Here is a 12,395-nt window from a genome sequence, read left to right on the forward strand (position 1 = left end):
AGCCAAGTCAGAAGAGGCACGGTATTACGAATTAATAACTGTGGAAGTGCATTTAGAACACAAAGTTGAGAGCACGCAATAAGCTAATATGCACTAAGCAATAAGCTTGAAATGCGAATAATAAGAAGAATAAGCAAGGGCATATTTTTGGCCACCTCCTTGTATGGAGATTCCCCCATAGTGCGGCAGCTGGAAATGTATCAAACATGCTTTTAGACAGATTTAAAATGCTGCTAGGGTAAAGGACCCAATAGTCGTGGTTCTGACAAAATTTAGATGATTGAAAAAGAAATTAGCATTTCTGATTACTATTTAAAATATGTTTGTATTATATTTTATATTGCTAGTTTTGGTGTGCAATGGATGGGTTTTCTCAGAAATTGTGATCAGTTTTAAGCCAAAGCTAGTTGTGTGATCAAATATATGATAATGAAGAAACGACTAAACTATCATTCGCCACATTTACTCTGAACATCTGCGAGTATGCCAACCAAAGAGGCACTCGCAACTAATGGAGATTTTTCCCTACCGAATTGAAGGTTATGCAGCACGAAATAGTATTTGATCATGGCTGAGATCAGTTTGTTCGTCATTGTTGGTCTTGCATAGCAAACTCCGAGCTGAATCATTTTATATCTTGATGAATTGATATTTGGTGTGGTAGTGCCAGGGGTCCATACAGAAAGAATCAAAGTGTGACTTTTATTTTGAATGAAATGGAACGTTAATCACTTCTATTCCATAACGGGTTGGTGAAGGTCATAACCTGAAAAAGAAATTAAAGTTTTATGTTAGTGGGTCACTAAGAGCAATGTGTCATACTGCAGACAATTGAATGAATAGTCGTCCACAGTTCTGCATTATTATTTGGCACTTGATACTTGATGGACTGTCCTATTCACTTCACATATCGAATCTTTGACAAAAGGTTCAAGGGTAACATTTTGAAGAACAAAAGGTCGAATGGACAAAAGGTAAAATAAATGCTAGGGAGTCAAAAGGTCGAATGTACTTGAGGATGAATTTAAGTTAAAGGAGCAAAAGATCGAATGTACGAAACGTCGAATGCAAAAAAAAAAACAATGATTCAATTGGCAAAATGTTTAATGCAATGTTTCAGTGGCGCAGTCAGGATTTCAGTCTGGGGTGGGTTTGTTAAAATTATGCGATTAATATTAGACAAAATGCAGAGGATGCAATAATCCACAATCATACTTGATTTTGTGACAACTTATTAATCAATTTCGATTGATTTTGTGACAACTTTTTAATCAAAACGTTTTTCAATTCCTGGGAAGCTAGTTCAATTTCCTTGGAAACAGCTAAAACAGACATGCTAAAAATATATTTTCACAAAAAAAAACCCCCCACGCCGTCTTGGAAACCATTCCCGGGAAATTTACTCTGTGTAGAACGATCAATATATTTTGAGAAAGTGGAAGCTGTTGGAAGCTTTTTGGAGAGAATGAAAAGAATTCAGATAAGTCAGAAAAAAGCTCTCGCTTAAAGTTGGTAGAAACTTTGAAAGGAAGCTGACTATTGGGAGATAAACATGCAGAACGTCAACGTCAGAGAAATTCCAGAGGAAGTCAGTAGACACATCCGGGACAAGTAAGCAGGACTTTTTGGGGAACTCGGAAGTAGCTTTTGGGAGAAAAAGTAAGAAATTTCTATCGTCGGCAAGAAGATAGTTTCAGAGCAAGTATAAAAAAAAACTTCCAGACAATCGATGTTGATGTTGGCTCGCTTGCAACTTTTTTTGTGTTTTCGAAAGAAATTGATCGAAAGTGTACCAAAAGTGCTTCTGAACGTGTTTCGCAGTTGGGAGTGGTGAAATTCGTAAATTCGCGGTTTATGTTCAGTGAAAATTCCGTATCACAAAATTGCTCACCGAGTTCCCTTTTTTTTGCCGTTCGACGACGACGGGCATGCGAGAGAAAAATAAGCATCGGGAATGTGCTCCCGGATGTATTGATTTGGTGAGTAAGTTCCAGTTGAAGATTGTTCTTATACATATCTCGATTGCATTTTCGAGGGGACGTCCGGAGAGCTTTGAGATTTAGGCGTTGTTGCTTTTGCGGGCAGACGAGTTGGTCGCCGGTAAGGGCCAGTAAGTGCTGCCAGCAGATGAATCAAGAGGTATTCGAAACAAAATTGGTAAGAAATGTCCATTCAAATCGATTTAATACAGTTGAACAAATTTCAAAACTATAAACGTGCCAGATTTGGAAATAATATTTTTTGAATCTGAAAGTGTGTTTATGATACCATTATCCATTTGATAAAGGTAGAGTGAACATGCGGGGCTTATTGTAAGTAAAAGTGACCTCGGAGTGGTCGTGAATTACCAGGCATTCTGAAATGGGTCACTGGAGCTGCAATAGAGCTAACACCTTCTAACTCCCGGACTAAACCTGCTTTAATTTAAGGGTAATAAAAAGCAGTTTTCTTCCATAATAACACTGCCTGACAGTGGGGGTTAGATTGTACACACACACACACACACACATTTTCATAACCGTTTTGATATCCGACTCTGCTCGGGTGACGATCCGCTTTTTACATTATGCATATATTTATTCTATGGGGCATCCTTTAGCTCCGTCGGTAAAGGTGTAGCTACAAAGCAATACGATGCTGGAGGTGGCTGGGTTCGATTCCCGGTCCGGTCTAAGTTTGTTCCGGATTGGAAAATTTCTCGACTTCCATGGGCATAGAGTATGATTGTACTTGTCACACAATTATACTTATGCAAAAATGGTACAGGCATCGAAAGCTCTCAATTAATAACCGTGGAAGTGCATCTAGAACATTAAGTTGAGAGCACGCAATAAGCTAATATGCGATAGGCAATAAGCTTGAAATGCGATGAGCTTCCCTAGTTCCTTCAGCTCCAATCCGCAATCCATTATCGTTAGAAATACGAATCCTGATTAATGTGGACGTCTTAGTGGAATACCTGTACAAAGAAAGAAAGGATTAGTCACAGATAAACAGACATAACACTCGCAAGTTGTTCATCGAACAAGCATTCAACGGTCAATTTAAAAGTATTGTAGTTGGTAGTACCGCCACCTGTGGCGCGCATAGTCAATTGCCTTGCGTTTGACGTTTACACACTACCGCCATCTGTTCAGCGTACTACACACTTAAAAATTCTGAATTTTACTGGCGATGTAAACATCCATCCACAACTTCCTTTTCACGTAAACAAGCAGCTTGCAAGAAATATAGCAAACAAAAGTGGACAGTTGCATGCAATATATGGAATATTGCGTGACATGTCTCATAAATTTACACGATCTATAATCTAAACTTGTATGATATATGACGCTCCATTTATGTACATCATAGTAACGGTAATTTACACTACTTTTTTTAGCTGTGTACCCATCACAGTGTATTCAACAGATGGCGGTAATGTTTTAGCGACGATGTTTTACAGTGATAAATATTCAATGTGTTATGTCTGTTTGTCTGTGGATTAGTAATTTCCATTTTATTCCACTACCTTGTTTGCTTATCCTTGAGAGATATGCGTATTTTGTCTACAATGTGCAGACTTCAGTGTCTTGTACTAATATTCAACTTTAGAAACCATCGCAACTTACCGATAATATATTAACCTAGGTAAATTTTCACTTAGAAGCTAGGTAAACTTAAATGTAATCGCCTATAGAAGCAGCTTACTCGTTTATGGGTCGTGCACCGTTCGAAAAATCCATGTTAATTTCTGCGAGATATACACGGAAACAAATCCGATTCCATTTTCATGAATAAGAAATCATGAAATGGAAAAACTTGCCATCCCATGAAATCATAACAATGATTCATGATTTCGTCATGGAAATTCATGATTTCATAATGCAGTGGAATCAAGGCCGCTACAAGCGTTACACGTACTTGGCAAACCGTGTTCATAAACCGCACTTCATAGGTATCTCTTATACGCCTTTTGTCTTCCTTCTCATACATGTACTGATAGTCTAGTGGTCAAAGACTGGGTTTGATAATCTCAAGGTTCTTGGTTCGAATCCAGTCTGATGCTTTATTCTATTCTTTTTACATTTTTTTTTTTTTGGTAAAAGTTAAACCCATGAATTTTAGATCATGATTTCAAATCGGATGATTCATGATTTTGGGTATGTTTGCTGCGTTACGCAAAAGTTGCTCATGATATCATGAATATTATTCATGGTGTATTTTCATAACATGAAAATACGCTTTGTTCATGAAATCATGAGTCATTTTCCTCATTTCGGAGATCGAATTTTTTCCCGTGTAGCGCACACAAAATTAACGCTATATTTGGCATAAATTTACGCGATATGTCGTGTAAATTTAGGCGCAATGTCGCATAAATCAGCAATATTTTATGCAAGCTTGTAAACCATTACGCTGTATAGCTCAAAATCCAACGAAGGGATATTTTACGCGATAGTTCAAATTCAGAATTTTTTATTCTGTGTGTGTGCGATTTAAAAATTTCACGTTGTTCACTCTCAATCAACAAAGCATTCTAATACACTAGCAACCCCGCAATCTGATGCTATCGTAATTTTCAGCAACGTCAGGAATGCTCACGAAAGCCGACATTCAGTCAAAAATCTAACTACTAATTCAAGACATCTTCCAAATAAACTTCAATGTTCCATTTTTTGTTTTATATTTTTGTTTATCAAATGTTAAATTCAGTAATTTATATCCGTAATACGCGCACGAGGCTCAATCCTGTGTAGACTACTGTAAATAACTTTTTTTTTATAAGGCCGTTCGCAATGCTGAGTTTCAAAATTGTTATAAACTACTTGACAATTCTATAATTTGAAACTGTTAAAAATAAAACTGCAACACGATTACTGCAACGCATAGTTCTAAAAGATGATTGTAATCATGAAGTTCCATAAACTTTACTGTTCTCTATGAAGTTCTCCGTTTTTTGCTTGTGAAGCTCTTCGAAACATCTTTAAACACATCCAAAGAAATTTGAACCGGTGCCGCTATGGCAAATTTTCTTGATGACTTTGTCAATGTGAGAGTTGAACTTAAGGTTGTCATCAATAATCACGCCAATATATTTAATAGAGCGGCGCCGGTGGTGTAGTGGTAAGCGTGATTACCTCTCACCCCAGCAGGCCTGGGTTCAATCCCAGTCGGAGCCGTCGGGATTTTCTGAGGCATAACATCTCTGATCACGCCTTCCTTCGGAAGGGAAGTAAAGCAGTTGGTCCCCGGTTCATGAGTTCATGGGTCGATAGCTAGGGTCCAGGTGTGGGAGCTGCCTTCCTGGCGTCGGTAACATTGGCGCTCAGCACGGAAAACAAGATCGACGGAAAATAAACCAAGGAAAAAAAATATGTTTTATCTCCCGAACAATAGCCTTACCATCAATTACAACGGAGACGTTCTCATTTACTCGATTTCGCGAAATTACCATGAATTTAGTTTTACCTATACTCAATCTCAATTGCTTCTACTTCAATCATCTACTTAGAGAATGGAAATCTTGATTCAAGTGTGAAACGGCATCATCTAAGTAAGAGTAACACAGTATCATCTGCAACAAGATTAATGTCGCAATATCGTAAAACACCCTAATATGATTCTCTGGGGCACTCAAGGTTATTCCCCACGGGACTGGAAACAGAATCATTAAAAACAGTCCGTTGAGTTTTGTCAGACAAATAGCTTTCAAACCATTTATATGCAGTGCTTGTAATTCCAAAGCGCTTGATTGATCTTAACAATAAGGGCCTAGAAATTGTTTCAAATGCGCGTTTAAGATCCAACTGCTGGCCTTTAACAACAAGTTCTAAAATTTTCTCTAATGTGTGCAACATGTTGATGGGACGAAAATCTTCGGCTTTAATTGTTCCTTCAACTTTTTGAATAGGAAACACTAGCGATTCCTTTTTAAATTTGTGGCAAATGTTCAGTTTTCAAAGATTCATTAATAAGGTCCAGTAAGATGTGGCTAATGACATGAAAGCAATCTTGAATAACTTTAACATTAACATAGTCTACTCCAGACAAAAAGCAAATACACTGAAGTCTTTTTCACATGGTTTTTTTGACGTAGGACTACGTATTTGATTTCTATATGGGGGTACACTTTGTGAAAACCAAAAATGGATCATGGTACACATTAAGAAAGATTTTGAACGTTAATAACTCAGCTGCCCCTGATCCAATTTCAATAATTTTGTCACCAATCGATCAGAAATATGGCTACGCATCGATAAAAATGCTTCCAAATGTTGATTTTCAACAAGAAACTATTGAAAAACTGGTAAATGTCCAGCATTGTCCAAAAGCGTAGAATTAACTAACAAATCCACCAATTACCTACATGCATATGCTGCTTCCCCAGCACAGTCGTCAGAGAGTAGTAAGTAGACGAAACAAGTCGAAGCGGCATTCGCCTCCGATCCTCGGGCGCGTGCGAATAGGGAGGATGGAATTGCGTAATATCTGCACACTCATCGCCATATTCAGAACCAAACGCAAATTCTTCGAGATAACCACCATACGTCATCTGGCTCGCCGTGGCGGTGTCTGACGTATTTCCGGTCTGATTTACGAGGTGTGCTGAAGGTGTTCCTGAAAAATGAGATCCGTGATGCTGTCACCTACACTAAACACGCCAAGCGTAAGCGGCCATGGATGTCATCTACGTTTTGAAGTGACAGAGACGCACTCTGTTTGGTTTCGAAGGTTAAATCATCACCAACTTTGGCAACAAAACGGCTCTTTTCAGGGCAACCATGCTTATTACAGTAAAGAGTAGGAATAGAATTAATCTGCCTGTTTGTCCATATTCAGAACCAACGACCACACAAAATGCTCATGTAATCAAACTGGAAGCAGGGGTACAAATTATTTTGACCAACCTTGATCAACTTTGAATCGCCACGGCTGGATATTTTCGATGGAAGAAGCAACAATATAGCATCTAATTCGACGAAGACGGCAGGAAACATTTGTGAAGCCGAGTTATTTACGAAAGAGAGTGTCGATGAAGATAATCGATCAATGCAGATAGGACCTATTGAAAAGTGACGTGAGATTTGTTTTCCGTACTGAGCTCCAATGCTACCGACGCCAGGGAGGCAGCTCCCACACCTGGACCCTACCAACCGACCCATCAACTCAACCGCGGACCAACGGCTTTACTTCCCGAAGGAAGGCGTGATCAGAGATGTTATGCCTTAGAACATGCCGGAGGCGCCGACTGAGATTGGACCCAGGCCTGCTAGGATGAGTGGTAATCACGCTAACCATATTTCAAGGTGTTATCACGGCGAATGAGAACGACCCAAATTTGAATTTAGTTATCTCAGAAATAAGAAATAAAGTGCAGGAACTCAGCGATGAGTAAATTTGCCTCATGTTTTCCCAGGTTTTTCCAGGATTTTCCAGGGAAAAATTCCCGAATTTGAGAAAAGTAAAGATTGGATTCACTCAGTCTATTGGTACTACTCCGAGACTGAATAAATTTTTTGTCAATTTCAAATTCGCCGTGTACGCAAAAGGAAAAGAGCCAGTGTCGCTTCTTGATAGCAAACTACTCATAATGGGAGGAGTCTTTGTAGCTTTTATACAACTTGGTTGCACATCATTCTGCTTTAACCTGAAAAGATATAAAAGAGCGCTGCTATATGGCAATAGCTCATCATTCTCTGCTTGACTGTCAAGCAGTTTAGTTCGGTTAGAGCTCGCTCTCTTGAGTTGTTCGGAAAGTTTTTTAGCTAGTGTTCGCGCTCTCTCTTTCGTGGTCTGTTGTGCGTGTGTGTGTGCCCCGAAATGGGGAAGCATCGCTCGCGAAGCCCGGTGAAGGACCAGAACCCCGGAGAAGGAAGCTCCGGTGTGCCCACATCGAACAGGTTTGCTGTTCTTCCCATTGATGGGCATACCCAGCCAGCTGCAAAAGGAAAGCGCAGCAAGAAGAGGAAGAAGAATCGGAGCCAGTCCGGTTGCACGATTTCTCGCGACGATGCCACTGCGACAAACGGCAGTGATGTCGGAGATTTCGGTGACGTTGCCGACACAAGCACGGCAAAAGTAAAACTACCTCCGTTGGTAATAAAAAATGCCCATCTTAACGATCTCATCGCAGATCTGGCGTCGCTGGACGTTAAAGCCGAATTCAAGTTGGGCAGAGTCGGCACCAAGGTTATGCTCCGTACGAAAGCGGAGTATGACTTGGTCGTTGCCCACCTGAGGACTACCAAGGTGGAATTTTTCACCCACGACATTCCCGGCGAGAAACCATTCAAGGTCGTCATCAGGGGTCTACCGAATTTTGACCCGAAGTTGATTGAAGCGGAAATCAAGAACCGCTATAAGCTGGCCCCAACTGCCGTCAGGGAGGGACGAGAACGTCAAGAGGTATCCGGATTGTCTTTTCCTGGTGCATTTCCAGAAGGGAACGGTGACGCTCAATGCGTTGAAGGCTATCCGCTCCATCAATTCCATCATTGTCCGATGGTAGCCATACCGTGGCGCCCGTCACGACGTCACCCAGTGTCAACGTTGCCTGAATTTCGGGCACGGCACCCGAAACTGCTTCGTCAAGCCGCGCTGTGGCAAATGCGCCCAAAACCATATCTCCTCCGAGTGTGTTGTCGACGAGTCGGAAACAGCCAAATGCGCCAACTGTAATGGCGCTCATCAAGGGTCCGACAAACAGTTCCCCAAACGCGAAGATTTCAAACGGATCCGAAAGCAGGCGTCCACAAGAAATCAACCAGGACGAAAGAAGGAAAATACGCCAGCATTCAGACTGGAGGATTTCCCGCCGCTTCCTGCTACGCAACATGGTCAAGCAAATCCACGGGTACAATCCGGCCCCCACCAAGAAACATCTGGTGCCTCAGCTGGACAAAGCTATCCATCCCCCCCCTGGATACTGGAGACAACCACCAGCACAAAACGCCAATCCCGATCTCTTCTCTGCGGATGAGCTGATGAAGATTTTCGTCGACATGACCAGCGCTCTTCGTCAGTGCCGCAGCAAGCCCGAACAGATCCAAGTGCTCGGTAAGTTTATTATTCAGTATGGTGCCTAAACCGATAACTGTCGTCACATGGAACGCATGCTCTGTAAGAGCAAAAAGACTCGAGCTTGCTGACTTCCTCCGCAAGCATAGTATCGACGTGGGCCTCCTAACAGAGACCCATCTTAAATCCGGTGACAGCTTTTGGTTGCCTGATCACCACATAATCCGGCTTGATCGTATCGACTCCAGGGTGGGTGGTGTTGCGATCATCATCAAGAAAGGAATCAAGTTCTGCACGCTGCCGCATATTCCCACTTCTATCATCGAGGCCCTTAGTGTGGAGGTGGAATCACCAACCGGAAATGTCCGGTTCGTCGCCGTATACTGCCCTCGTCAGTGTGCTGCCAGTAATGGATTAGGCATCCAATTCAAGCATGATCTGACCACCATCACCCGCACGAGCCCACGATTCGTAATTGGGGGCGATTTAAATGCCCGCCACGAAGCATGGCGGAACTATCAGCGGAATCAGAACGGACGTCTGCTCTTCGACCACTCGCAGCATAGGCTGTATACAGTGAAATTCCCTGATGAACCGACATTCATCTCTCCGGCAGGAAACCCTTCCACGTTGGACTTTTTTCTATCGAACATTGGACTATCCAAACCGATGGCGATCAACGATCTCAGTGCCGACCATCAACCGGTGGTGACTGAAGTCGGCACCCACGTGGCACCTGCTCAAAGCCTGCGCAAAGACTACCATCATGTCAACTGGGTGCAGTTTGGGCATGTGGTCGACAGAAACATCGATGAAAATCCGCCGCTTGACACCGTAGAGGACATCGACCGGGCACTGGAAGGACTCCACCAGGCCATATCCGTGGCTGACGAGACGTGTGTTCGACAAGTTCCTGTGAGGGGTAAGTTTGTTGCCATTGATTCCCACACCCAATTACTGATTCCTTTGAGAAATGTACGTAGACGCCAGTTTCAGAGGAGTGGAGATCTAGCGATGAAACGTGTAGATTACTCCCCTTGTGCCGTGCCTCCGGAGGATAGAATTACGGTAGAACAGATTTGCTCAGCGCTGAAATATTCAAAGAATATGAAGGCCCCCGGTTAAGACGGCGTATTTAACCTAATCATAAAAAGGCTTAGCATGAAAGTCTATGCAGTTTTAACTGCCATCTTCAACAGATGCTTGGAGCTGCACTACTTTCCAAGCATCTGGAAGATAGCAAAAATAATACCGATCCGCAAACCCGGTAAAGATCCAGCATTGCCGTCAAGCTACAGACCGATCAGCCTCCTCTCAGCGCTGAGCAAATTGTTCGAGAAACTCATTCTCAATAGATTGCTCAAGTTTGTGGAGGAAAACAATATTCTCCTACCGGAACAGTTTGGGTTCAGGAAGGGGCACCCCACCACCCATCAGCTAGTACGGGTGATGAACAACATTCGAAGTAACAAGGCTGTATCCAAGTCCACAGCCATGGCCTTGCTAGACGTCGAAAAGGCGTTTGACAATGTCTGGCATGACGGACTTATTTACAAGCTTTGTAACTACAACTTACCGTTGCATTTGGTCAAAATTACCCGTAACTACCCTCAGCAAAGGTCGTTCAAGGTATCGTTGAATGGTTGTCTCTCCGACAAATTTTCTATCCCGGCAGGCATTCCACAAGGCAGTTTGTTGGGCCCCTTGCTCTACAGCTTGTATACTTCTAACATTCCTCCCTTCGGAGACGGTTGCGTTTTCTTCCTGTTCGCAGATGATCCCGCGATATCAGTCAAGGGCAGAATGCCTCGCGAAATTACAAACAAATTACAACGATGCCTTGACACCTTTGCTGACTATGCAAAAACTTGGAAAATAAAAATCAATGCCTCCAAAACCCAAACTATCATGTTCCTGCATAGGCAATCACCCAAACTGATACCGACACCTTCTTGCACAGTAGTCATGGATGGCACAAGGGTTGAGTCACAGACAAACAGACGTAACACTTCATGGTGTATCTTCGTTCATGCATTTAACGGTTGATTTGAATATTATCAGTTCCGCGAACTACTCGCCGCAGCGCTGGCATCGGATCACTTTGACGTTTCTATACATTCTATAGAACTTTTATGCAATATTGTTTGCGAGCTAGCGAGCAAGCTTGTTTTCCGCGAGAAGCCCGAGAGATGTCGCTACTGAGGTCATATGTTTTGAGATACTATGTTTACAAGAAAAACTTTTTCCAAGAGTTACGTCTGTTTGTCTGTGGTTGAGTGGTCTGCTGAAGTTACGTACCTTGGAATGGTATTCGATGAGAAGCTCCTGTTCCGCTCGCATATAGAAAAGACGTTAGTTAAGTGTTCAAGCTTAGTTAGGTGTTTGTATCCGCTGATTTCTCGCAGATCCCGCCTCTCTAGGGTTAACAAACTGGCTGTCTACAATCAAATCATAGCACCTGCAATTTTCTACGCTGCACCGGTGTGGGAATCAAGTGCTCAAACTCACAGGAACAAAGTCCAGGTGGCACAAAACAGAGTGCTTAGGATGATACTCGATCGTCCTTTCGACACTAGAATAACAAATTTACATGAAGAGGCAGGAATTGCCAAAATAGATTCCAGAATAAACGAAATTAAGACTAAATTTGCACAAAAATTTAATGTATCAGAACATGCTTTGATAAGCAATTTGTATATAGTAGGTTAGGTGCATATAGTAGTTGTAGGTTAGTTGTAGTTGTAAATAGTAGTTATAAGTAGTTTCCCTTTTCCAATTTAAAACAAACCAATCCCACCAAGGTGGTCATTCTTAAAAACAGGCCTGATAAGACTAGAAAATTTAAATAATAATTATAAATTTCAAATGAACTAAAGTTGAAAAGACGCATCTGTGTCACTTGTTAATTCATACATGTTAAACCACACAAATACTAGAAATAAAGATCATTTAAGAGGCAACTAACCATCACTCGATTTGCTTCTTCTTCTTGTATTCCTAAATCATCACTTTCTAAACGTATTGGTAAAATTCGTTGGTAGTGTGCGTCGCCGTGCCAAAACAGTCAATGAATCATAAATATCAACTGGTATGGTGAGCAAAATCTACCATCTCTTTTATTCTTTTACTTTTCAATGCAACAGCAAATGTGGCGTCACACATGCAAGCGTATAAGAATGTCGTAGACAAAACATTCACACTGCCAGACAACGCTGTACGGCATTTTGTTTACACCCCTGAGCGGGAAAGCCAATAAAAGGCTACATGCAATGCTGCCATCTTCCCTTTTTGTGTTTAATTCAATCTTTTTTAACCTTTGCAATTGGAACGTTTATTTTCCAAAAAAGGTCCTTTTAGTTTTATTTATTCAGTGTTTGATATTCATTCACCATTAA

The sequence above is a fragment of the Ochlerotatus camptorhynchus genome, unplaced genomic scaffold (assembly GCF_037179485.1).
Source record: "Ochlerotatus camptorhynchus isolate MF236.1 unplaced genomic scaffold, CSIRO-AGI_Acam_v1.1 ptg000161l, whole genome shotgun sequence".
Classification (NCBI taxonomy): Eukaryota; Metazoa; Arthropoda; class Insecta; order Diptera; family Culicidae; genus Ochlerotatus; species Ochlerotatus camptorhynchus.